Here is a 25,670-nt window from a genome sequence, read left to right as displayed (position 1 = left end):
CACGCTGGCGCAACCAATTCTTGGTCCAGAAACGCCTCCTCCCACTGTTCCTGGCCAATAAACAGGTTCGCTGGACATGGCCATAAGCAATCCCATAACCAGCACCAATTCGCGAGAATCGACGCTGCTGCTCCATCATGGATTCAAACCGGCCGGCTGGTCAGTCAAGAACACACTCCAACAGAAAGCACCCCCAAATCCAGCACAACCTGCTAAGCCCGCAGGACACACAGATACGAGCGCACAGTACGCGGAAACGTGCTGAAAGCCTGTGCCCGAATGCCAACTGCAAACCCCAAGCAAACGCACTGAACCCGAGAATACCTACTGTCAAAACGCGGAGACTGAAAAGCACGAATCGGCTGTAACCAAACCTTCACTAGCACGCGGTCACACGGAACTAGCAAAAGCGGAACAGAGGGCGGCGCCGTTGACTTTGGTCTTCGACTGCCTACGTCTGTGTCACCCCCTTAGATAAACTAGGTCCCCCCTCCCACCTTATTCACATTGTTTCTCCCATTTGCCCCCTCAGCAACTCTCACACTCCCCCATGATCCCCCTCTGGTTTTCTTTCCTCTCTCCTCCTTTCCTTATATTCTCTCTCTTTCTTCTCTCCTTCCCCCTTCCTCTCCGCCCTCTCATGCCCCTGATTCTTACCCCCCCCCCCCTATTTTTGTGTTTTTTTTTGTTTGTTTTTTTGTTTTTGTTTTTTTTTCGGCCTTGGTTCTTTTTTGTCCTATGCGTCATTTTTTTTTTCTGTTGATTTTATTGTTTCCTTCCTGGAGACTCTGGTTACAATGTTGTCACCTACCAAGAGGCCATTTTGGCCGCTCACAATTTTTTGTTTCGGGTTCTTGTCATAATTGTTCCTGTTGAGTTATATGCTGGTGGGAGTCCTGCTGTGGGCGATAGCCATTGGGCTGACTCTCCACCACTACGTATTCATGACTGTACCCTGACTGTGACACCTTATGCTGTTCATGTATAACTTGTTAAAATTCTAATAAACATATTTTCAACTCTAAAATGAGTCTCCTGTAAAAAAAAACATTATTTGATACAGTTTTTCAGTTCTTGCAGTATTTGATAGCTCTTGGAAGGACTATTTAACCCTCTAACATTATATGTAACAATTTTTAAGGGTGCCATTTCTCAGAGGAAATCCAGTATATGCTCTTTACTTCCCCCCCCCCTCAAAAGTGCATCTTTCATATATACATCACAGAGTTTATATCCTTTTGTATAACGATTTCTGTAGGATGGACCATTCAGTGTACCCAGACAATAACAAACATAATTAAACATCACAAGTAATCCCTTTCCCTTCCCCCCTCCCCCCCCCCCCCCCCCCCCTTGAAAAACAATGTTTTGGTCAGCCAAGCCGGGGCCTGTTGCTAGCCCCCAGACATGGCCAGACCTTCCTAGGGGGTCCTGTAGATGCCAGCCTGTGCCCACGGCCCCCTCTCCCATATAGGGATGGACCCAAGGGCCCAGGCGGGCACCGCCAAATCCTCCCCCCGCCCCATGCAGATCTCTCTTAATGACCCAGACTCTACCTATCTGCTACCCTTTTGTTTATTCTCTTCCCTATTTTCATTATACTTTATTCCATGACTGGTTCCTGAGCTTTCCCCATTCTTGCGTTTTTTTCCCCAATTTTCTATATTAATATATGGCAATTCCATCTTGGTACAAAATTCTTTCAGATCGTCTGGGAATCGCAGGACAGCTGATATCCCTAGATTTTTAGCTGTTAAACATGCCGGGAATCCCCATCTGTAATAAATCTTTTTCTCTTGTAGCTAATTAATCAAGGGTTTCAGGGCTCTTCTTCACGCCAATGTTTCTTGTGAAAGATCCGTAAAGAGAAGCAGCCTTGATCCTCCATATTCAATATCTTTAGTATTTCTCATGCCGTATTGAACTTGTTGTTTATCCTTATATTGGGAGAATCTTACTATTACGTCTCTTGATGTTTCAGAAGGGGCTTTCATGGATTTCTGTACTCTGTGTATTCTATCAAAGGCTAATGGCGATTTTGCTTTTTTTTCCCTTATTTTATTAAATATTTCCCGAATCACATCTTCTAGATCTTTATTTTCTACCGATTCTAGTAAGCCTCGGACCCTTAAATTACTTTGTCTACTTCTATTTTCTTGGTCCTCCAGCTTATATCTGAGGTTCCTCATTTCTATTCAGTCCCCATCAACTCTTTCCTGTAATTCCAAGACAGCTTTTTGGTGTTCACCTAATTGCGCCTCCGATTCTTCATTTCATCAGCTCAGCCATGTCTTGTTTGGTAGAAGGCATTTGGGAATTATCCATTCCTTTTCTATTCTCCACCTCCGGTGTTTGCTGTTGTTTTATTTCCTCCCCATTAGAGTTTCCAACTGTTGAACTCTCCAATGGGGGGGCTGATTCTTCAATCTCCTCCACCTCCTGTTCTACCCTTTGATCTACTTTATCCTGTACCATATACGACATTATAGAGTTCCCTTTCCCACTTTCTGTAACCTTTGGACCTTTCTTCACCATTGTTTTATTCCTTAGCTTCATGATCTAATATTTAGTTATTAGTTGTTAGTTTCTTTCCTTTTTTTTCTTTTTTCTTTCTCTCTCCTGTTTTTTCCCCTTCCTCTCTTCCCCTCCTCCCTCCCTTCTTCTCCCTCTCTCCCCTTGCTCCCCTTCCCTTAATTGATTAGTGAATTTATTTAATCTCAAAGTGTACTTATCTATATATATCTATTTTATTATGTGTTTGTCATGTGTTTACCTTTATATCCAATCTTGTATTATACGGTATTGCCTACTGCAATGCCTACTGTAGTATCAGGTGTCACTACTACTTATTTATCCAATACCCTTACCCAAAAAGAAAAAAAGAAAAGAAAAAAAAACAAAAACATTATACAGTTATATAATTACACAACTATACAATTATAACAACACTTAAACACTTAAACCCCTAGTTATGCCCAAAAAAATACCTTTGTGGTACGTGTATGTGCCAAAAAAAAAAAAGAAACAAAAAGGGGGGGGGGGGATAAAAAGAGGGGGGAGCAATTTTAAATTCAAAAGTCCAGTTCGTATTTAAATTCTTTTTCCTGCAGGGAAAAGTTTATCAAGTGCAGGGATCTTAAAAAAAAAAAAAAAGGAGAACAACCCAGGGGGGTTAGTTTAGGTTCAGATATCCAGTTCGTATTTGGTTAGTTCCTTTTCCTGTAAGGTTTATCAAATACAGGGGTCTTACTGAGGAGAAAAAAAAAGTCTAATCATTCTCTGTAATACACGATATTTTCAATTCTATGCCCCTATCCCTGATTAGCTTAATTTCTAGCTGATTAGCTTAATTTCTTGCTTCTTACTGGAGAATGCTCATTGGGGTATTATATTGATATTGGTATGGGTAATTGTCCTGAGCCTCTTAAGATTTGAATATTTCACAGTACCCCTTAATTATATATTATATTCTCTGCTGCTAACCAGGGGATAGGCATGTGTCTCAGTCCACTTTCTCCGGTTCAAAATAAAACTAGTGATTATATTCTAATTCACAACTTATATGCAGTTTATATGCGCTTTAAGGGGTAATTTTCATAGTCCCGCAATAAGACCCCTTTTACCAGCAAGCCAGTAAGCCAATCCCGCATGGAAAAACTTTCAGTGATTTCAATGATTTATCGTAGGTGTTACTGAGTGTTACAGATTACTCCTACCGTAAGATCGTGGGGTTCTTGAGGGGTTCCTGAGGCTCTTGAGGGACCCGTACTCCAGCGGTCTCACTCACTCTGGAGCAGTTCCAAGGCTTCAGGTGGCTTCAGGTAGCTTCAAGTGGCACAGCCCGAACCAGCGCAACTCGCCCAGCAAGAACGAGGCGAGCGTGACCTCCCAGGCTCCCGCCTCGGAGACCTCAGGCTGCGATGTAATAGGTCTGGCTCTGCTATCTCTCTGAGCTTCCCTCCCGGACACCTCACACGCTTCCTTTCAGCAGGCGGGCTTTCGCCTCCCTCCTTCCTTCGATACACGCCGCTCGGTGTCGGGCCGATGTCGGGACCTCCGGTAAGTGCTTTTGCAGTGCAGGTTGTCAGGTTATCAGGTCAGGTCAACGGTTCCCCCACCGTACTTCCGTACCTCCGTACTGGGTCCAGAATCAGAACACTCCACGGATCACTAAACGGAGCCTAAGTGTAGATCACAGACCCGGTTTCCGCACAGGTAACTTGAGAGAAACGTCCGTGATTTCGGCAGCGACTAAAATCTTCAGAGGCACTACCCGCTCCACACGTACAGTCAAAGGCTCAAAGAGAAGATCCTGTCATCATCATCAGATGTATCGCGGCCATCGGGTGCATCAGGTCTGAGTCTGGGTCTAAGTCACTGCTTCCTTTATCCAACATCCATCTGCACGGGGTTGGGATTGGAGAGGAGCGGGAGTCTCAGCGCTCAGCTGCTGATCGGCGCCATCTTGCGTGGCCCCTCCCAAGGTAAGTTTTGTCCTTTAACCTCACAATCTATGTATTTAAAAGTAGGTAGTTAGTGGTCGATAGTCCAAATAAGAATACGGCACCTTATCCCTTAATTAAGTAAAAAGAGGGAATGGAGGAGTATGGGATTATTGCGGTGCCAGGATAGAGACCAAACAAAAACAGATATACAAAAATAGAAACGTTTTATTGGTTACATAAAGATAAAAGAGTTTAGTTCGGACATAGGAGCAGTGTACAAATATTGTGGGAGCAATACATTAGAGTACAAGCCAGTGGTCAAGTCTTTCCTACTAGTTTCGCCAATCCTTTGGCTCCATCAGGGGATTTATGACGTGACCATCACAATGAAATGCTCTAAAACGAGACAAAAATAATTTATCAGTTAATTCAATAATTGCATAAATATAGCATTGTACACAATTGTTAGTATAATTATAGTTTGGCTAGGAAATGTTGCGGAGAAAAATAAAGCCCAGGTGCCAAAATACAGACCCCAAAAACTCCTATGTCCGAACTAAACTCTTTTATCTTTATGTAACCAATAAAACTTTTCTATTTTTGTATATCCGTTTTTGTTTGGTCTCTATCCTGGCACCGCAATAATCCCATACTCCTCCATTCTCTCTTTTTAATCTACTGTATGTATTTAATGCTTGCTAATGTATTTTTTTTTTAATCAGTCCCTAATTAACATGTTTTTAATATGCTGTGAATGTCCCCTTTGTCCCCATGCATGCTGTAAGCTTTTTATGCTCCTTTTTTGGCCTACATGCATATTTCCAATAGCCAACCACTCCAACATTCTATCCTGGGCCCAAACACACTTAGCCTAGTCACTTCCCAAAGAATTTTGTCTGCTCCATTGTAGTGCTCCATTTGGTGTCTCCCTATATCACAAAGTATTTTGTCTGCTCCATTGTAGTCCTTGCCCAAACCCCCCCCCCCCCCCAAATGTGTGCATTTACATTTTTGGGGGGAATTCAGACAGAGTGCTACATCCTTTATTTTTGAGGTCCCCAACTCATCTTGAACCCCACTCCCCAAAAACATTATTTTTTTGGGCCTTTAGAGGTGGTGATGAATCTGATTAGTGATCCATTATTTTTTTTGGGGTCTTAAAATACTCCTTCAAATTAATGATATCCTGTTGTTTTTGGCAAGAATGTTTTTGGATAATCTGATTGCAATGTTTGAATTTTTTTTTTCTCCACAGTTCCCTACTACGTCACAGGAATGGCAAACTGTGGCATCAGAGATTGCGCAGCGTTGGAACTTTCCAAACTGCAGAGGAGCCATTGATGGAAAGCACGTCCACATCGTGCCACCACCCCGTTTGGGATCCCTATTACTATAATTACAAAGGGTTCCACAGTGTTGTGATGATGGCAGTGGTGTCGGCCAATTACGACTTTTTATTTGTGGATGTGGGGAAAAATGGGTGGATGACTGACGGCGGAGTATTTGCCCATACAGAGTTCGCCCAACGGCTTCAATCGGATGACCTGGGATTGCCACCTGCAGAGGAGAATGAAGAGGGACTACCCTTCATCTTTGTTGCTGATGAGGCGTTTGCACTGGGTCCCCACGTGATGAGGCCTTTTCCCCAACGAACCCTCACCCCTGAGAGGAGGGTTTTTAACTATAGGCTGCCCAGAGCCAGTGGTTGAAAATGCCTTTGGCATCATGGCCAGCCGGTTCCGATAATTCCTCACCGCCATCAACGTGGCGGAATACAAATGGAACCACGTCATCATGTGCTGTTGCATTTTGCACAATTATTTAAAGAGACATTCATCAAATTTTCTATACATTGCGCCTGATGAGGCCATGGACCAAATGCCATTGCCGGCCCATGAGGCTGGCCCTACAAGCTTGGCCCCCAAAGCGCCCGTGATGTCCGCCAAAGATATGTGGATTATTTTATGGGTAGGGGGGCCATTGCAATACCTGATCTTCCCTGAAAGATGTTCAATAACATTTTATTTTGGAATGAAAAAGTCTGTTATTTTTTTTAATTTTACTATTTTCTAATTTGGGTTTATTTTATCTTTCTCCTAGGTTATCCTAGTGCCATTGTAGTGCCATGTGTTTTTTCCTTTACTAAATAACCATCATTGTCAATGTAAACACCACAAATATTTATTTGTTCTTTTAGGCAGCATTGATATAAGAAGCCACACATTTTTTTTTAGTATAAAACCTTTTTTATTGTTATTTTCTTTAAATATTTTTTTGGTGGATTTATTTTTATTTTTTATTCCAAAAATATATATATATTTTTTTAGTAAAAAAAATTTTTTTTAATCTAAAATGTTGTTTTTTTCTGGTTAAAATGCATGCACAATGTAACTTTTTTCGTTTGTCATTGTTTATGTGTTTTAGCACGTAAAACTAAAAATTCAGATTAAAATAAAAACATTATTTTTTTTTAAATACAGATAAAAACAAATGAAACATTACCAACAAACAAAATTTAAAAGTATAACATTTTTTTTTATTTTTTTTTAAACCCTCCCAAGAACATCAATCACATATTTTATTCGTTGCTCCACCTTTTTTGTCTTTTCCCTTATCTGCCCCAAACTTGTGTTGATGTCCTCCAGGTCAGCTGAGCAGGCCATCACATCGCCAATTAGCATCTGGGCGCTATGTGTATCAAAGCCGTCCCCAGCCAGAAAAGCTCCTGAAATTTGAAAACACACCATGTATTATAAATATGCAGGCCTACATCTATTACCTGAAGCTGTGCAGAGGCGGATCCAGGGGTGGGCAACTGGGCAATTGCCCCCTCCGAGAATGCAGGTAAGAGCGGGCAGTTGCGCGGGTGACGTGTGTGGCACTGCGATTCCGCGGACAGGCGGCTTCGTGATTTCCCGGGGGGGGGGGGGCGGCTCCGCGAGTCTGCAGGTGGGTGGCTCTCCCGGCGAGATAGCGGGTGCTCTATCTGTAAGTGGGTGGGTAAGAGAGGGGAGGTAGCTGGGCGGCTCAGTGTGTGAGCGTTGCTGGCCAATCAAGGAGCCAGCAGGCACGGGAGCAGAGAGATGACATCATCTCCCGATGCCCGCCCTGCATCCTGGCAGTTCCACCGCCCCCACTGTGCAGGCAGCCATGGACAGCAGAGAGATTACATCATCTCTCTGCTGCCAGACTTTGGGACAGAGCACCTTGGCAGGAAAGTGACACAGCAGGTGACAATCTGCAATGTGTGGCAAACGACAATCCGCATAGGGTGGCAGGTGACGTGGCAAGTGACAATCCGCAATGTGTGGCAGGTGACGCGGCAAGTGACAATCCACAACATGTGGCTGGTGACGTGGCAAGTGACAATCCACAACGTGTGCCAGGTGACGTGGCAAGTGACAATCCGCAATGTGTGGCAGGTGAAGTGGCAAGTGACAATCCGCATCTGGTGGCAGGTGACGCGGCAAGTGACAATCCACAACGTGTGGCTGTTGACGTGGCAAGTGACAATCCACAACGTGTGCCAGGTGACGTGGCAAGTGACAATCCGCAATGTGTGGCAGGTGAAGTGGCAAGTGACAATCCGCAATGTGTGAAAGGTGACGTGTCAAGTGACAATCCGCAACGTGTGGCTGGTGACGTGGCAAGTGACAATCTGCAACGTGTGGCTAGTGGCAATCCGCAACATGTGACAGGTGATGTGGCAAGCGACAATCTGCAACATGTGCCAGGTGACGTGGCAAGTGACAATCCATGACCTGTCAAGTGACAATCCGCAATGTGTGGCTGGTGACGTGGCAAGTGACAATCTGCAACGTGTGGCAAGTGACAATCCACAACGTGTGCCAGGTGACATGGCAAGTGACAATCCGCAACATGTGGCTGGTGACGTGGCAAGTGACAATCTGCAACATGTGGCAAGTGACAATACGCAACGTGTGCCAGGTGACGTGGCAAGTGACAATATGCGATGTAGCAAGCAACAATCCAGAACGTGTGTCAGGTGATGTGGCAAGTGACAATCCGCAATGTGTGGCAGGTGAAGTGGCAAGTGACAATCCGCAACGTGTGGCAAGTGACGTGTCAAGTGGCAATCCACAACGTGTGGCTGGTGACGTGGCAAGTGACAATCTGCAATGTGTGGCTAGTGACAATCCGCAACATGTGCCAGGTGACGTGGCAAGCAACAATCCGCAACGTGTGCCAGGTGACGTGGCAAGTGACAATCCATGACGTGGCAAGTGACAATCCACAATGTGTGGCAGGTGACGTGGCAAGTGACAATCCACAATGTGTGGCAGGTGACGTGGCAAGTGACAATCCGCAATGTGTGGCAAGTGACAATATGCAACGTGTGCCAGGTGACGTGGCAAGTGACAATATGTTACGTGGCAAGCGGCAATCCACAACGTGTGCCAGGTGACGTGGCAAGTGACAATCCGCAATGTGTGGCAGGTGAAGTGGCAAGTGACAATCTGCAACGTGTGCCAGGTGACGTGTCAAGTGACAATCCGCAACGTGTGGCAGGTGACGTGGCAAGTGACAATCCGAAACATGTGCCAGGTGACGTGGCAAGTGACAATCCGCAAAGCGTGCCAGGTGACATGGCAAGTGACAATCCATGACGTGGCAAGTGACAAACCACAATGTGTGGCAGGTGACGTGGCAAGTGACAATCCGCAATGTGTGGCAAGTGACAATCCACAACATGTGCCAGGTGACAAGTGACAATCCGCAACGTGTGGCTGGTGACGGTGACAAGTGACAATCTGCAACATGAGGCAAGTGACAATATGCAACGTGTGCCAGGTGATGTGGCAAGTGACAATATATGACGTGGCAAGCGACAATCCGCAACGTGTGCCAGGTGGCGTGGCAAGTGACAATCCGCAACGTGTAGCTGGTGACGTGGCAAGTGACAATCTGCAACATGTGGCTAGTGACAATCCGCAACATGTGCCAGGTGACGTGGCAAGCAACAATCCGCAACGTGTGCCAGGTGATGTGGCAAGTGACAATCCATGACGTGGCAAGTGACAATCCACAATGTGTGGCAGGTGATGTGGTAAGTGACAATCCATGACGTGGCAAGTGACAATCCACAATGTGTGGCAGATGATGTGGCAAGTGACAATCCGCAATGTGTGGCAAGTGACAATACACAATGTGTGCCAGGTGACGTGGCAAGTGACAATATGTGACGTGGCAAGCGACAATCCACAACGTGTGCCAGGTGACGTGGCAAGTGACAATCCGCAATGTGTGGCAGGTGAAGTGGCAAGTGACAATCTGCAACGTGTGCCAGGTGACGTGTCAAGTGACAATCCGCAACGTGTGGCTGGTGACGTGGCAAGTGACAATCCGTAACATGTGCCAGGTGACGTGGCAAGTGACAATCCGCAACGCGTGCCAGGTGACATGGCAAGTGACTATCCATGACGTGGCAAGTGACAAACCACAATGTGTGGCAGGTGACGTGGCAAGTGACAATCCGCAACGTGTGGCAAGTGACAATCCACAACATGTGCCAGGTGACAAGTGATAATCCGAAACGTGTGGCTGGTGACGGTGGCAAGTGACAATCTGCAACATGTGGCAAGTGACAATACGCAACGTGTGCCAGGTGATGTGGCAAGTGACAATATGTGACGTGGTAAGCGACAATCCGCAACGTGTGCCAGGTGATGTGGCAAGTGACAGAATGTGACGTGGTAAGCGACAATCCGCAACGTGTGCCAGGTGACGTGGCAAGTGACAATCCGCAACGTGTGGCTGGTGACGTGGCAAGTGACAATCTGCAACATCTGGCAAGTGACAATACGCAGCGTGTGCCAGGTGATGTGGCAATTGACAATATGTGACGTGGAAAGCGACAATCCGCAACGTGTGCCAGTTGACGTGGCAAGTGACAATCCGCAACGTGTGGCTGGTGACGTGGCAAGTGACAATCTGCAACATGTGGCAAGTGACAATACGCAACGTGTGCCAGGTGACGTGGCAAGTGACAATATGTGATGTGGCAAGCGACAATCCGCAACGTGTGCCAAGTGACGTGGCAAGTGACAATCCGCAACGTGTGGCAGGTGACGTGGCATGTAAAAATCCACATTTGGTGGCAGGCGAAGTGGCAAGTGACACACTCGGGGCTCCCACTGATTCGGCATTATGGTGAGTTGAACTATTTATTTTTATATTGCAATGTAATAATAGCAATAATGCGCTTCAATCATCCTGAGACCATAATAACCATGGTGCCGGGATGATTGAAGGGCCAATACCAGCCATTTCCCAGATAAATTGCCAAGTGACAATCCGCAACGTGTGCCAGGTGACGTGTCAAGTGACAATATGCAGCGTGTGCCAGGTGACGTGGCAAGTGACAATATGTTACGTGGCAAGCGACAATCCACAACGTGTGCCAGGTGACGTGGCAAGTGGCAATGTGTGGCAGGTGAAGTGGCAAGTGACAATCTGCAACGTGTGCCAGGTGACGTGTCAAGTGACAATCTGCAACGTGTGCCAGGTGACGTGTCAAGTGACAATCCGCAACGTGTGGCTGGTGACGTGGCAAGTGACAATCCGCAACATGTGCCAGGTGACGTGGCAAGCGACAATCCGCAACGCGTGCCAGGTGACATGGCAAGTGACAATCCATGACGTGGCAAGTGACAATCCACAAACGTGTGGCAAGTGACAATCCACAACATGTGCCAGGTGACAAGTGACAATCCACAACATGTGGCTGGTGACGTGGCAAGTGACAATCTGCAACATCTGGCAAGTGACAATACGCAACGTGTGCCAGGTGATGTGGCAATTGACAATATGTGACGTGGCAAGCGACAATCCGCAACGTGTGCCAGTTGACGTGGCAAGTGACAATCCGCAACATGTGGCTGGTGACGTGGCAAGTGACAATCTGCAACATTCTGCGCTGATCTAATTATCCAGAGGTATTTAATCTCTGGGAATATGGACATAAGTGAAATATCAGGGCCACAATGTACCCAATCTTAAATGTGAATAACCTGAATACAAACAATAAAAAATATAAGAAATATATGAGTCATACAAATGTGACACAGTGATTTCAAACTTAAATCATATATCATATATCTAGATCAGTGTGTCAGCATACAATCCATATGCCACAGTGCTTCTATGAGAAAAATGGCTGTTGTTGCTGCTACTGACCAACCAAATAGTGAAAACAATACGAAAGATATTACAAAAAAATATTATATATATATGTGTGTATAAAAACACAATATGCAGTATGCCAACTGCACCGTGAGTTGTCCAATAACCGATATTGGAACAAAATAAAATAAATATCAATAAAAGTGAAATAATTATCAAACAACCATACAAATGTGCAATGTGCTGGCTGCACTTAAAAATAGTCCAAATGACAGGCAATCTTGCTCTTATACAATAGGTTCCAGCAAACACAAGGTTCAATATTGGTAATGCTGTGTACAGGAAAGTGCCGCTATCTCTTCCACCCGACAAAGATGTGCCACCATCACCAATGGTTAAAATCAACACTCACCAGACCCCAGATATTATTAGGCTCCAAAGTGGTGTCTTTTCTTTGTCGGTCAGTGGGTGTTGCCTCCTTTTCCCTTTTACAAGGTGTCATCAATTCCTCAAAAACAAGGGGCTCATCATGGTGTAGTATATTAAAATATGTATTTATTTAAAAAAGGTAAAAAAATATAACACTTACAATATAAAGTGCCTCTGACCGGCACTGAGTGTCTTTGGCAGTGTCAACCATTAAAAGCCGCTGACCAGCATTTAAGTGGCATCCTAAGAGGTGTGCTTGCCCCGCTGTGCTCCGCATGTATTGCTACAAGGGGTCCGTGCGCGCTGGTGTGCTGCACCCTCAATGTGTGTGTCCAAACAGCCTCTACGCGTTTCGCTAGTTGCGTCGTCAGGAGAGCTGTGGACACTACTGTTTAGGCTGTATTTATACCCCTGTGGATTCCCTGAAATGCTGCAAGGTAGTCACAGGAAACAGGAAGTCTTCCGGCCGCCATCTTAGCTGATGGTGCCGGAAGTTCCTGTTCCACCATTTTGGTTACTGGATACCTGGCTATTTGCCAGTCCTGGCTGTTGTTACTGGGTGTCAGCAATAAAAATATAAATATAAATATGCCCAGCAACCAGGGTGGCTGTATGTGTGGGGCGCTATGTGCGCTGCTACCTCTGTTCGTTTGTGCACCTCCCCCCACCCCCGTGTGCGGGCGCTTGTCGCCCTGTGTGTTATTCCCTGTATTATCGCCGCAACCGGAAGTGCTTGTGCGGCCATCTTGCCTCCGTTACCGGAAGTGTCCGTTCCGCCATTTTGGTTACTGGCATCATGTGTTAGTCTATGCCTATTTTAGGTAATGGCTAATTCCCCACACAGGATGTAATATTGGTCATTTTAGCTACTGGCAATAGTCCCTGTGTAGCAGTCACCGTCTCTGGTTGAAGCTGCCCGGGACACTTTACAAAAAATAACATTTTATCACCTATATTACTGTAAGTGGTCAAAAACTGTGTTTACTAAAAGTTTTATTTACTAAAAATTAATCAAACACCATGAGGCCATAAAGAGCAGGAAACAAATACAGTTTTCATTTTTCTGCTGCTATATTTTAACTTTTCTATATAAACCCTTCTCAGTGTATATCATTACTGATATTTTAACCCTATATTATTTAATACACATACTCGTTGGTTTCTGATACTTGATGGTAGGTGATCCATCATCAAGTGATCTAGTGTTGTTTCTTAAATGCTGTTTCTTAAAGGGGAACTGCTCTAATTGCATGCATACTAGAAATATTGATGTTATCAACTTATTAATGGAATGCTTAGGGGGAATGAAGTGCGGAATACTTAAAAAAATCTTCCAAAAAACAATTTATATCTAATTCCACATTCATTCCCCTAGGCTTTAATGTGTCTAATCTAAAAATCCACTCAGTTTCGTTCCTCGATACTTCCCTTCTTAAGTTTATGTTCCTCCAATTCTGTTCAATTTTATCTATGGCATAAAACTTCATTTTACTGGGGTCTCTGTTATGTTTATTTCTGAAGTGTAATGACACACTGGGCCTGATTTACTATGCTCTGTGCGCTGCGCTGGTTCATGCGTTAATTAGTACTCCGGGTGAAGGCTTAATTGGGCGCATGAACCAGCGTAGCAGCCGGCGCATTGAATGTAATATGTAAAGCCGCGCCGAACTCCCTATAGAAGTCTATGGGAGAAATCAAAAGTGTTCATTTTAAAGGCTAATCTGCAAGTTTTGTCCTAAAAAGTGTTTGGGGACCTCAGTCCTGCCCCAGGGAACATGTATCAATGCTTTTTTTATTTTTTAAAACGGCCGTTTTTTCGGGAGCAGTGAAATTAATAATTCTTAAAGTGAAACAATAAAAGTGAAATATTCCTTTAAATTTCGTACCTAGGGGGGGTGTAATGTCAGCATGTGAAATAGCGCATTTTTCCCGCACTTACAACTGCCCCTGCACAAAGTGACATTCAGAAGGAAAAAAGTCATTTAAAAATTCACACGCGGCTATAATGAATTGTCGGCTCTGACAATTCTAAAGGGATTCATTCATAAAACAAACAAATAAATGTGTAGGGGTTCCCCCAAATTAAATTACCAGGCCCTTCAGGTCTGGAATGGATATTAAGGGGAACCCCGCCGTAAAAACAAAAACAAAAAAAAGACGTGCGGTTCCCGGGAAATATCCATTCCAGGCCCTTCAGGTCTGATATGGATTTTAAGGGGAACTCCACCCCAAATTGAAAAAAAAATGGCGTGGAGTCCCCCTAAAAATCCACACCAGACCCTTATCCGAGCACGTTGACCTGGCCGGCCGCAGAAAAGAGGGGGGGACAGAGTGCGGGCCCCCCCCCTCTCCTGAACCGCACCAGGCCACATGCCCTCAACATGGGGAGGATGTCCCCATGTTGATGGGGACAAGGGCCTCATCCCCACAACCCTTGCCCGGTGGTTGTGGGGGTCTGCGGGCGGGGGGCTTATCAGAATCTGGAAGACCCCATTAACAAAGGGGACCCCCAGATCCTGGCCCCCCCCTATGTGAAATGGTAATGGGGTACATTGTACCTCTACCATTTCACCCCAAAAAAAATGTCAAAGTGTTAAAAATGACAGTAGCCGGTTTTTGACAAATCTTTTAATAAAATCTTCTTTTCTTCTTTCCTTCGGGTTTCTTCCGCTGCTTCTTTCTTGGGTCTTCTCGTCCACATCTTGCCCGACGTCTTCTTCTATCTTCTCCGTCCGTCCTTCAGCCTTCTGGTCCCGCATCTTGCCCGGTGTCTTCTCCTGTTTTCTTCTCCGTCCGTCCGCCAGCCTCCTCGTCCGCATCTTGTGTCTTCTGCGGTCTTCTTCTCGGTCCGCCAGCCTTCTCGTCCCCATCTTTTTCTTCCCCGACTCAGCGTTTGAATTTGATTTGGCCGCCGTGTTGCGCTCCTGGGACCCGCCCCCCTCTGACGCCACAAGTAAACTCCTTAGAAGGTCATGTGCGTCAGAGGGGGGCGGGGTCACAGAGCGTCACACAGCGGGGGAATTCAATTTCAAGCGCGCCGCCCGGAGAAGAAGTTCCCGCCGTGTCACACTCATGTGACCCCGCCCCCCTCTGACGCACATATGACACACACGGACTTTCATATGATTTTACCTGTGGCGTCAGAGGGGGGCGGGTCCCAGGAGCGGGAACACGGCGGCCAAATCAAATTCAAACGCTGAGTCCGGGGAAGAAAAAGATGGGGACGAGAAGGCTGGCGGACCGAGAAGAAGACCGCAGAAGACACAAGATGCGGACGAGGAGGCTGGCGGACGGACGGAGAAGAAGACGTCGGGCAAGATGCGGGACCAGAAGGCTGAAGGACGGACGGAGAAGATAGAAGAAGACGTCGGGCAAGATGTGGACGAGAAGACCCAAGAAAGAAGCAGCGGAAGAAACCCGAAGGAAAGAAGAAAAAAAGATTTTATTAAAAGATTTGTCAAAAACCGGCTACTGTCATTTTTAACACTTTGACATTTTTTTTGGGGTGAAATGGTAGAGGTACAATGTACCCCATTACCATTTCACATAGGGGGGGGGGCAGGATCTGGGGGTCCCCTTTGTTAAAGGGGTCTTCCAGATTCTGATAAGCCCCCCGCCCGCAGACCCCCACAACCACCGGGCAAGGGTTGTGGGGATGAGGCCCTTGTCCCCATCAACATGGGGACATCCTCCCCATGTTGAGGGCATGTGGCCTGGTGCGGTTCAGGAGAGGGGGGGGCCGCACTCTGTCCCCCCCTCTTTTCTGCGGCCGGCCAGGTCAACGTGCTCGGATAAGGGTCTGGTGTGGATTTTTAGGGGGACTCCACGCCATTTTTTTTTCAATTTGGGGTGGAGTTCCCCTTAAAATCCACACCAGACCTGAAGGGTCTGGTATGGATATTTGGGGGGACCCCACGCCATTTTTTGGGGGGGGTTTTATGGCGGGGTTCCCCTTAATATCCATTCCAGACCTGAAGGGCCTGGTAATTTAATTTGGAGGCTGCCCCTTTTTTTTTGTTTTTTCTTTTTTTAATGAGCAATGACTGTATTCTTTATAGCCATGAGTACTTTAAACTTCCTTTTTTTTGTTTCACTTCAGAAATGACATCTTGTACAGGGACAGTTCTAAGCACGGGAAACATGCGTGTACCCCCCTCCCCCCCTGTATGAAATTTAAAGGAATATTTCACTTTTATTATTTCACTTTAACCACTTCCATACCGCGCCTATTCTGGCACTTCTCTCCTTCATGTAAAAATTATATTTTGTTCCTGGGAAATTAATCAGGACCCCCAAACATTATATATAATTTTTTAGCAGACACCCTAGGGAATAAAGTTAGCGGTCATTTTTTATTTGATTTCCAACGGTATTTGCGCAATAATTTTTCTAACGCCTTTTTTTTGGCCCAAAAAAAAAACACGGTTCATGAATTAAAAAAAAAAAAACAGTAAAGTTAGCCCAATTTTTATGGATAATGTTAAAGATGATGTTACACCGAGTAAATAGATACCTAACTTGTCACGCTTTAATATTGTACACACTCATGGAATGGCGCCAAACTTCGGGACATAAAAATATCCATAGGCGATGCTTGTATTTTTTTTTACAGGTGACCAGTTCAGAGTTACAGAGGAGGTCTAGGGCTAGAATTATTGCTCTCGCTCTAACGCACGCGTCAATACCTCACATGTGTGGTTTGAATGGTGTTTACATATGTGGGCGGGACTTACATGCATATTTGCTTCTGAGTGCAAGCTTCTAGGGACAGGGGCGTTATTTTATTTTTTTGTTTGTTTTTTTTACCTCATATTTTTATTCTTGCACTTTTTTGACACTTTTTTTGATTTTGGATCACTTTTCTTCCTATTACAAGGAATGTAAACATCCCTTGTAATAGGACTAGTGTGTGACAGGTCCTCTTTATGGAGAGAGGCGGGGTCAATAAGGCTGGAAAGCATGGTATTGGAAAAAAAAAAAAAAGTTCTCATGCTTTCAGCTGCAATCATGTTCGTTCAGCACAGTGGTGTAGTGTATAGCACTTTGACCTATCAGCAAAAGCGTCGTTGGTTCGGATCCCGCCCGTGACAGCATCTGCATGGAGTTTGCATGTTCTCCCTGTGCCTGCGTGGGTTTCCTCCCACAATATAAAAACACGCTGTAAATCGGATCCGGTCTAAATAAGCCCTAATATGCATTAGTATATTTAGGTTTTGTTCTGCCCTAGGCCTGACTACATATCTGCACCTCCCAATAGAAAAATGACCCACCCCTTCCTGTCAAGGTCACACCCTGTTTTTGTATGACCCGCCCAGGAATTTTCAGGGGACCCACACACTAGTTCTGGGGGGGCACTGGATTCCCTTAACCACTTCCATACCAGGCACTTACGCACCTTCCCGCCCAAGCCAATTTACAGCTTTCAACACTGTCGCACTTTGAATGGCAATTGCGTGGTCATACAACACTGTACCCAAACAAAATTGGCGTCCTTTTTCCCCCACAAATAGAGCTTTCTTTTGTTGTTATTTGATCACCTCTGCGATTTTTTTTTTGCGCAACAACTAAAAAAAGACTGCAAATTTTGAAACAAAAAAACGTTTTTATTTTTTTAGGTTAATTTTTTTGTAAATAAGTTTTTCTCTTTCAATTACGGGCACTGATATGGCGGCACTGATGGGCACCGATGAGATGGCACTGATGGACATCGATGAGGTAGTACTGACGGGCACAGATGAGGTGGCATTGATTGGCGGCGCTGGTATGCGGCACTGATGGGCACTCATAGGCGGCACTGATGGGCACTCATGGGCGGCACAGATGGGCACTCATGGGCGGCACTTATGGGTGGCACTGATGGATACTTATGGGCGGCACTTATGGGTGGCACTGATGGATACTTATGGGTGGCACAGGTGGGCACTGATAGGTGGGCACTGTGCATGGATGGGCACTGTGGGGTGGCACTGATGGACACTGTGGGGTGGCACTGATTTTCCCAGGTTGCCAGTCAGTGCCCATTTGTGGGCACTGATTGGCATTTTTTTTCTTTTTTTTTAATGCTTTTTGTTTTTTTTTTTCAATATTTTTTTTTTTTTTGCCCACCCTGGTGGTCCAGGGTGGGCATCCCTGGTGGTCCAGTGTGGTGATCCGAGGGGGGGCTGCGCTGATAAACAACCAGCGCGAACGCCCCCTGTCAGGAGAGCCGCCGATCGGCTCTCCTATACTCACGTCTGTCAGACGCGAGTGAGGAAGAGCCATCGATGGCTCTTCCTGTTTACATCGTGATCAGCCGTGATTGGACACGGCTGATCACGTGGTAGAGTCTCCGTCTCCGTGAGAGACTCTTTACCGAGATCGGAGATGCAGGGTGTCAGACTGACACCCCGCATCACCGATCGCCGCGTGCCCCCACAGGCGCGCGCGGCATTAAATCCTGCAGGACGTCCTGTCAGGATTGTGTAACCACTTCCCGGACGTAAATCGGCCATAGGCTGGGCGGGAAGTGGTTAATTTGCATAGTTTTTCTCTCACTTCCTGTTTGGCTATGGGGCAGGAAGTGAAGGCAAATCTCCCCAATTGGACACAGATAATACAAAATAAACTGACAGGGCCTATAACCCTCCCTCACTCTATCCAAAATTAAAGAAAATAAAAAGTGTTGATTATAGTTCTCAATAAAACTCTATGAAATTTGTGCTTAAACTAGAACTTCTAGTTTAAGCACAAATTTCATAGAGTTTTATTGAGAGGCCTAAGAAAATATAACCATGCCAATAGGCCAGGATACAGCGTGGCTAATATGTATGAATGTGTGTGTTAGAGCACCCCACCCAATGTTAACAAAAAAAATATTATTTTGCAAATAAGTATTATCTGCTTATTTTTTGGGGATGTCTGCACCCCTGATAGTGAGAACATTTGTGAGGTGTCTTCACCCTTTCTAATTCAAATTCATTCACTTCCTGTCACATAGCCAAACAGGAAGTGAGGGTAAAACCTTACTAATATCTTTTCTTGGGGACACAGAGATCAATCTAAATAGTTTCCCATTATGTAAATTGCACTCTAGTATTTTGCTGTGTACACCCCAAATTATTAGGGATCTTGGACTTTGGGGTCCATTTACTAAAGGCAAATCCACTTTGCACTACAAGTGCAAAGCAAGGAAGAAAACAAAACAACTTTGCTTCTACAGGATTGGATGTTAAAACCATCAGTGCTTCCTCTCTGATTTTCAGCAACTATGCTTGTACTGCAGAGTGGCTTTGCCTTTACTAAACCCCAAACTAAATAATCATTTGGGGCAGGGATCCTCAAACTACGGCCCTCCAGCTGTTGTAGAACTACACATCCCATGAGACCTTGTAATGCACTGACATTCACAGACATGACTAGGCATGATGGGAATTGTAGTTCCTGAACTGGAGGGCCGTAGTTTGAAGACCCATGATTTGGGGTGTACACAGCTGTGCTGGAGTGCAATTTGCTTAATGGGGACACTAGTTAGATTGACCTGTGTCCCCAAGAAATGACACTGGTAGGGTTTTAACCTCACTTCCTGTTCAGCTGTGCGACAGGAAGTGAAGCCAATTTTAAGAAAAGGGACACAAAGCTCAACACAAAAATAAAAAAACACAAAGCAGGGGTTCTAACACTCACTTGGCTTCCCTCAAACACCCACAATTTGAATAGGATTGCCTTGCGCTAGATTTAAGCACAGTGCTGTAAATCAGCACGTCAAGCCTGTCCACCAATAGCAAACCCCCCCCCCCCCCCCCACAGGCCATGTTTGCAGGTTTTCCTTCATCTTGCACATGTGCTTTAAAATACAGTCTGGACAGCAATTCTTGATAAGAGAAATCCACAAAACATGTCCTGTCGGGGGTACTTGAGGGCTGAGGACCACTGCAGAAAAAATAAAATACTTACCAGTTTTTGTCTTTAAAGTCATGGGGAATAAACATGGCAAACATTTCATGATTACACACCAGGAAAGAAGCTTAGACAAAAATCACACATAATTTGTTAGGCCCAAACCGATTTCTGCTGCAGCTGTCAACATATGTAGCATGAAAAAGTAACAAAAGACAAACTTAACAATTTTAAAGTAATTTTTATTGGTCAACAAAACAAGGAAAGCAAAAAAAGACAAACAAACAAAAATACATTTCAAAATTCTAAATAACCATAGCTTCACACATTTTTCATAAAATAAGTCCACATAGACAAATACATCAAAGTGAACATCATTTAAAAATAAACCAAAACCATTGGCAAAATAAAACAAAACCCATGCAACAAACCACATTTGTGTTTAGCAACAGCATTTCTGCCAGCCTGCCCCTTCTGAGGGCAGCTGAGGACTGATCGATCCAAGCTTTTTATAACAGTGCTAGTAATGAAGCAATTGAAATCACATGAACAAATTGCAGTCTCTAGTTTGGGTGAGCTTGTAATTGGGCACACCTGCAATTAACCCAAACCACGCTCTATGAGCATCCAAGGAGTGTTTTTCACCTTTTAAAAAGAAAGAATATTTTTTTTCTAAGTGTTTGAGCATGCTCAGTTCATCACACATGTAGGAACCAAGCTGCAATGGAATGAGAGCTTTTTTTTTTTTTGTTTCCCCTGATCTGATGCTTTCCAGCCTGAAGGGGAGGTGTTAAAGACAGAAGTAAACACGCACATTTACTAATCTATTTGTGGGAAAAAAAAGGTTGCCAATTTTGTTTGGGAGCCACGTCGCACGACTGCGCAATTGTCAGTTAAAGCGACGCCGTGCCGAATCACAAAAACTTGCCCGGTCATTGACCAGAAATATGGTCCGGGCTCAAGTGGTTAAAAATTAACAAAACACAAAAGTGAGCCCAATTTTTGGGGATAATGTGAAAGATGATGTTACACTGAGTAAATAGATACCTTGTAGATACATGTCACGCTTTACTATTGGAAACACTCCTGCAATGGGGCCAAAATGAATTCCGTGAATATCCCCATAGGCGACCTTTTTCTTTTTTTTCCAGGTTACCAGTTTATAGTTACAAAGAAGGTCTAGTGGTAAAAGTATTGCTCTCGCTCTAACGCACGCGTCAATACTTCACATGTGTGGTTTGAACGATGTTTATATATGTGGGCGGGACTTGCGTAAGTCCCGCCCACATATGTCAAAATTATTTTTACTTTTTGCTCTAATAAATATCCCCAAAAATATATATTCTAAAAAATAAAAAACCCTCAGTTTAGGCCGATACGTATTCTACATCTTTTTGGTTCCAAAAAATCGCAAATAGCGTTTAGTGTTTGGTTTTGGCAAAAGTTATAGCGTCTACAAAATATTTTTTTTTTGTTTTAACTAGTTATTGGGGCGATCAGCGATTTTTATCGGTACTGCGACATTATGGCGGACACATCGAACACTTTTTTGGAACCATTGGCATTTTTCTAGCGATCAGTGCTGTAAAAATGCATTGCTTACTCTAAAAATGCCACTGGCAGGGAAGGGGTTAACACTAGGTGCGAGGGAGGGGTTAAATATGTTCCCTGGGTGTGTTCTAACTGTAGGGGGGGGGGGTGGGACTGACATGTGTAAATGACAGATCGCTGTTCATGAAGGGGAACTCCAGACCCCCAAAAAAAAAATAAGGTGGGTTCCCTCCAGGTGCATACCAGGCTCTTAGGCTTGGTCTGGAACATAAGGGGTTAAACCCGCGCAAAAAAAAATAGCGTGGGGTCCCCCCCAAGATCCAAACCAAGCCCTTATCCCAGGCACGCAGTCTGGTCAGACAGGAATGGGGGTGGGGACGAGCGAGCGCCCCCCTCCCTCCTGAGCCATACCAGACCACATGCCCTCAACATGGGGGAGTGTGTGCTGTGGGGGAGGGGGGCACTGCCCCCCCACCCCAAAGCACTCTTGTCCCCATGTCGATAGGGACAAGAGCCTCTTCCCGACAACCCTGGCCGTTGGTTGTCGGGGTATGCGGGCGGAGGGCTTATCAGAATCTGAGAGACACCTTTAATAAAGGGGTCCCCAGATTCCGGCCCCCCACCCTATGTGAATGAGTATGGGGTACATTGTACCCCTACCCATTCACCTGGGGGAAAAAATGGAAAAAAATAATACACCACACACATTTAAAAATTAATTTATTAGTCAGCCGGGGGTCTTCTGCCGGGGCCCCCCACCACCACCCCATTAGGCCCCGGGCTTCGCCATCTTCTGCCGGAACCCCCTTCACCAGTGAGGCTCCTGCCTTTGGGGGAGGGTCCCGGGCTACTACGACGGTTTCTGCGGGGGGGGGTGCACTGGCACCCCACCCCTGTCTTCAGCGACGTAATTCACCGGGACCCCCTTCACCAGGGAGGCTCCTGCCTTTGGGGGAGGGTCCCGGGCTTCCACGACGGTTTCTGCGGGGGGGGTGCACTGGCACCCCACCCCCGTCTTCAGCGACGTAATTCGGGCTTGTACGGTGTCTTCCGCCGGGGGGCGACACCCGCGGGCTTCTGCGATGCCTTCCGCTTCTGCCTGTCTCCTCCGCGGAGCACAGGGCTTGTCTCCGCTGTCTTCTCCCTTCTCTTCCATTCGATGTTGACACGACGAGGTCCGGCGCTGGAATGCCGTCTGAGCAGTGGGCATGGACTTATATAGGGCAATGCCACCATGTGACCTCAACCCATGTGACATCACATTCCCATCATGCCCAGGGAATGTGATGTCACATGGGTTGAGGTCACATGGTGGCATTACCCTATATAAGTCCATGCCCGCCGCTGACACGGCATGTCAGCGCGGAACCTCGTCGTGTCAACATCCAATGGAAGAGAAGGAAGAAGACAGCGGAGACAAGCCCTGGGCTCCCGGAGGAGACAGGCAGAAGAAGGAAGAGAGAAGAAAGAAGACGGAAGAAAGCCCTGGCTCCGCGGGGGAGCCAGGCAGAAGAGGGAGCAGAGAAAAGACCGGGGAGTTGGCGCACCCCCGGCAGAAGACCAGGAAGACCGGAACCCTGGCGGAAGGCACCGGAAAGACCGGGGGATAGGCGCCATCCCCCGGCAGAAGACCCCGAAGTCCGGATGCCCCTCCCTAATGAAAAAGAGCTTAAATGGGGTGGGGGCATCCGGCGGAAGGCTCCGGAGAGGACCGAGGGATGGCGCCCTCCCCCGGCAGAAATCACCGAAGCCCAGGGTCCCGGCAGAAGATCGGGAGAGAAGAAACCCCCCCTTCTAAGAGAGCTAAAGAAGAAAGGGGGGGCTCCGGAGCAGATTAATAAAATATTTTATTCTGTGTGGTGTTTTATTTTACTTTACATTTCCCCCAGGTGAATGGGTAGAGGTACGATGTACCCCATACTCATTCACATAGGGTGGGGGGCCGGCATCTGGGGGCCCCCTTATTAAAGGGAGCTCGCAGATTCCGATTAGCCCCGCCCGCATACCCCGACAACCAATGGCAAGGGTTGTCGGGAAGAGGCTCTTGTCCCTATCGACATGGGGGCAAGAGTGCTGTGGGGTGGGGGGCAGTGCCCCCCTCCCCCACAGCACACACTCCCCCATGTTGAGGGCATGCGGTCTGGTACGGCTCAGGAGGGGGGGGGGGCGCTCGCTCGTCCCCGCCCCCATTCCTGTCCGGGCCAGACTGCATGCTTGGGATGAGGGCTTGGTTTGGATCTGAGGGGGGACCCCCGCGCCGAATCGGCGCGGGTTTAACCCCTCACGTTCCGGACCAAGCCTAAGAGCCTAATGTAGCCCTGAAGGGGGACCCGCGCCGATTTCAAGTTTGAAATTTGGCGCGGAGTTCCCCTTCAGGGCTGAAAACAGCTCGGAGATTCCCGTGCGCCGCGTCACGCAACGCATTCACGGGTACGCCGCTTGGTATTTACCAAGATTTTCACGGCGTACTGACAAGGCGCACGGGAATCCCTGACTTTTCTCTCTGCGCATGCCCAGTATGCAAATGAACCTCCCGAGGTTCAGGCGCACTGTGCAAGCGTACGGGGATCTGTTTTCAAAAAACACTTTCCCTTTCAATTCGGCCCGCCAAACACTTTAAAACACATGTCACTTCACTTCCCCTGCATCCCCCCACCTCCCCCCCTAATAAACTCCTGCCCAAACCCCCGCAATTTACAGTTTAATGTGCCGTGCGCCAGGTCTGTACTGGTGCACAATGCACCCTCTCCTGGGCGCACGGAGCACATTAGTAACTAGGGAAATACACTGCACTAGCAGCGTATTTCTTTAGTAAATGGCCAAACGGCTGCTACTCCTGCTTTTACTCCATGAGTCATGGAGTAAAGGCTTGGTAAATCAGGCCCACTATGATGTATATACCCTTTTTTGATATTTCTAATGTGTTCTCCCATTCGCACCGAGAGTTTCCTTGTGGTTCTGCCCACGTATTGCAGCCCACACTCGCACTCTATTACGTACGTTACGTGTGTGCTGCTGCACGTGATCAGTTTACCCACTTTAAATTGTTCATTATTGGCGTGAGATTGAAACTGGTCAACCTTTCTTGATCCTTTTGTGGTGCGACAAGGTTTGCATCTTCCGCACCTATAAAACCCTTCTGGTCAAGGAAGGATATCATCTTTTTGGGTGGATCCGGTACATTTTTAACCAAGGAATCTCGTATTCTCTTTGCTCTTCTGTACACAAATTTTGGTCTAGCTGGTAAAATTGTACTGAGTTGCGGGTCTCCCAAAATAATGGGCCAGTGTTTTCTAATGATGTCTTCAAACACTCTGTAGTCTGCATTGAAACCCGTTATGAAGTTGACATCATTCTTTTTAGGGGGTGCAATTACTCTCTTTTTTAACATATCATCCCGGTTCAGAGATCCAACCTCCAATCTAGTTTGCTCCAACCTTCCTCTATCATAACCTTTATTAGCAAACCTATCAATTAAGATCTTTGTCTGTGTCTGATAGTCGGCCATAGAGTTACAATTTCGTTTTATTCTGATGAACTGGCTTTTGGGTATAGCCCGCTTCCACTGCGGATGGTGGCAGCTTCCGAATGGTATATAACCGTTACGGTTCGTTTCTTTAAAGTGTGTTTTCGTGTGCAGTTCACCTTCGACCTTGAATATTTCCAGGTCTAAGAACTGGGTCACATCAGGTTGTACATTTACCGTGAATTTAATTTCATAGTGGTTGGCGTTGATATGCTCTATGAAATTACTTAATTGCTCGCGATTCCCTTTCCACACGATTAGGATATCGTCGATGAATCTTTTGTATATTTGTATGTGTGGCCAGCATTTTCCGAATATCTCCTCGCTCTCCCACTTATTCAGAAAAATGTTGGCGACACTTGGGGCGTACTTATTCCCCATGCCAACCCCCTTTATTTGGCTATAGTACTTATGGTTGTGCCAGAAGAAATTGTTCTTCATGGCCATCACCACTTATCAACTATTAAAAAAGTACCCCAATAAAGAACTAAAAAATAAACTGAGAGATTTTCTAAACAAAGGGATCGCGGATCACATTTTGAACAAAAAAGAGGGAAGATACATACTACCTAAGGCCCCCAGAATACCAGTGATCTATCAGGTACCAAAAGTACATAAAAATAAATCAAAACCTCCCGGCCGCCCAATAATAAGCGGCATAAACTCCGTTCATTCAAGACTGGGAGAGTACTTAGATGTAT

The 25,670-nt window shown here is 46.1% G+C and overlaps 1 protein-coding gene and 1 long non-coding RNA gene across 7 annotated transcripts in view; one reads left to right on the top strand and one right to left on the bottom strand.

Annotated features, from left to right (window-relative positions):
- The window catches only part of LOC120920481 (Fc receptor-like protein 3), a 224,045-nt gene that overhangs the window by 37,961 nt on the left and 160,414 nt on the right, over nucleotides 1-25,670 (top strand). The gene's annotated exons all lie outside the window — the stretch shown is intronic.
- The window catches only part of LOC120920484, a 55,328-nt gene continuing 34,310 nt past the window's right edge, over nucleotides 4,653-25,670 (bottom strand). For both annotated transcript variants that reach the window (XR_005744724.1, XR_005744725.1), the window contains exons 4-5: nucleotides 7,040-7,170; nucleotides 4,653-4,841 (exon numbers count right to left, since the gene is read on the bottom strand). This is a non-coding gene — a long non-coding RNA (uncharacterized LOC120920484). The remainder of the gene's footprint in view (nucleotides 4,842-7,039; nucleotides 7,171-25,670) is intronic.

Source organism: Rana temporaria, chromosome 13 (assembly GCF_905171775.1).
Source record: "Rana temporaria chromosome 13, aRanTem1.1, whole genome shotgun sequence".
NCBI classification, from domain to species: Eukaryota; Metazoa; Chordata; class Amphibia; order Anura; family Ranidae; genus Rana; species Rana temporaria.
This window is presented reverse-complemented; position numbering and strand designations above follow the sequence as displayed.